This window comes from Phodopus roborovskii, unplaced genomic scaffold, assembly GCF_943737965.1.
Source record: "Phodopus roborovskii unplaced genomic scaffold, PHOROB, whole genome shotgun sequence".
Lineage (NCBI taxonomy): Eukaryota > Metazoa > Chordata > Mammalia > Rodentia > Cricetidae > Phodopus > Phodopus roborovskii.
In genome coordinates this window covers 361,913-364,293 of record NW_026126475.1, presented here as the reverse complement: position 1 = coordinate 364,293, position 2,381 = coordinate 361,913, and positions in this window count along the sequence as shown.

Here is a 2,381-nt window from a genome sequence, read left to right as displayed (position 1 = left end):
TATAGCACTAAGCTCAGGTAGGAGGATTAATGAGATTTCCATGTCAGCTCAGAATGAAAAAAGAGTTTAGATAGGGCTGAGCTTCATTGATCCAATGAATATGGAAATCTTACAACTGTCTACATGTCATCATGAGAGTAAACCCCAGAATTGAAAATTGGGGGAGAAGTTTTGTTTGCTTGTTTGTTTTGTTTTGTTAATTTTTTGTTTTTTTTTCAAGACACGGTTTCTGTGTATTGCATTGCAGTCTGTACTGGAATTCAATCTGTAGAACAGGCTTCTCTTGAACTCACAGAGATCTGCCTGCCTCTGTGCCCCAAGTGCCGGGACTAAATGTGTGAGAAACCAATGCCTGTGCATGGACTAGTGTTAGAGTTAACCTGAGTCTTTGGTACAATCTGGTCTCCCCCCACACACACCTTTCCCACATCTGATTCTCTCTAGCCACAGCTGTGAAAGCTCAAGTATGATTGGGTGGGGATATGCTCAATTATCCAATCAGATGGCAGAATATGGCTGATGGTGGCGATTTGAATGGAAGGTGTAAGAGGATATGGGCATATAAGGGTTATCCTGGCCAGGTTAAACAGAGTTGTTTGGATCCTCAAGTCACTAACACAACTGCTGGGATTGGAACACCTCTTATGTGTGTGCTGATCAGGTTAGCCATTCAAGCCCTTCAGGACATACAACCTTACCAAGGATCTCCAGTCCCTCGGGCCATCTTAGTAACCTTGGATTTGTTATTATGTTTGGTTTTGCTATTTGAAGCTGAAAATCTCATTTAGCCCTGGTTAGCCTAGAACCCCACATGCAGCTTAGTGTTATGAGAGTATTATGAGATTTGCTGATTCAGCAGAAGGGTCGACCTAGGTGAGTCAGAAAGTGTGACATGGAGGGGAAGAGTGTGGATGGAGAGAAGTGACTACAGAGTTCAGAATGTGGGTCGAGTTGAATCAGAGCTGTCTTGGAGAAGTGAATAAATGAAAAGAGACAGTGGTGCATGGAGCACAGGTGCTAACCTGCTGTGCCCTTTAAGAGAATGATGAGGTTGCGATATTCAGGGGTTAAGACACACTGAGCAAGTACCGACCAACAACTCCAATCTGGCTTAAAAGGATTTAATTCAATGTGATTATGGACTTGTTAACTGAAGATGAAGAAAATTCTGTAGAAGCCCACAGATGGCCATGAATCTCAGCGAAGCATCAAGTTGACAAATTGTCAGTACTCAAACTCCTAAAGAGTGGTCTGGGGCTCATCTTGGCTGCAGGTCTAAAATATTAGAAATGACAGTGACTGTCTCCATTTCACATATTCTCCCAACAACCCCCACTGATTGAATGCAAAGTAAACTTGGCAGTGGGATTTTTAACTTTGATCTTGTGGATCAAGAAAGACATTTGAAGATGATTTCCCACAAAAGAGTCTAGCTCTTGTTTACTTTTCCACTCTCTCATTGCCCAGGGTTGTAGTATTCTGGGGAGCAGTGTTTTTGATTAGCAGAATAACGGGGAGATTTGTTGCCATGGTGGCTCATGTCCATGAGCATGAGGCCTTTGAGGGACCTATGCCTATGAGAAGTCAGACAGTGTGTAATAGGAAATATGGGTTTTCCAACTTTTCTAGACTAGTGACCAAAGCCCGGCAGGGTTTACGCCATGAAGGGGCAGAGAGTCCTGCTGAAAGTGACTTGTCTGAAAGGATTAATTCCTCTGAATATTCCCATAGCACCTGTCTGTGTGAAGGTCAAGATGAGTTCGCCATTGACACTCCAGATGCTGGCAAGAAGTAGTCTGCTCAAAAATGAAGCCTTGGCTATCTCTGCTCTGAATAAACTACCCATGGAGCTCTTCCCACCGCTATTCAAAGATGCCTTTAAGGGGAAACAAACCAAGATCCTAAGTGCTATGGTGGCAGCCTGGCCTTTCAGATGCCTTCCCTTGGGAGCCCTGATGAAGTTTCCTGACCTGGAGATCTTGAAGGCTGTGCTGGCTGGCCTTGATTTGCTGATTCAGCAGAAGGATCGACCTAGGTGAGTCAGAAAGTGTGACATGGAGGGGAAGAGTGTGGATGGAGAGAAGTGACTACAGAGTTCAGAATGTGGGTCGAGTTGAATCAGAGCTGTCTTAGAGAAGTGAATAAATGAAAAGAGACAGTGGTGCATGGAGCGCACTGCTAAGAGATGTAGTCAACACACAATGAGTCTACCTCGGCCTCTGTAGCCAGGCCCTAGAAAGGAAACTTTTGAGTCTTGGTTTCCAGGATGCATTCAAGGGAAGTGGATGTGTGAGGTGAAAGCCGATTATACATTGGCAGTCCTGCCATTTGAATCCCCTTCTTGTTTGACCAACAGGAATTGCAAATTAGAGGTGCTTGAT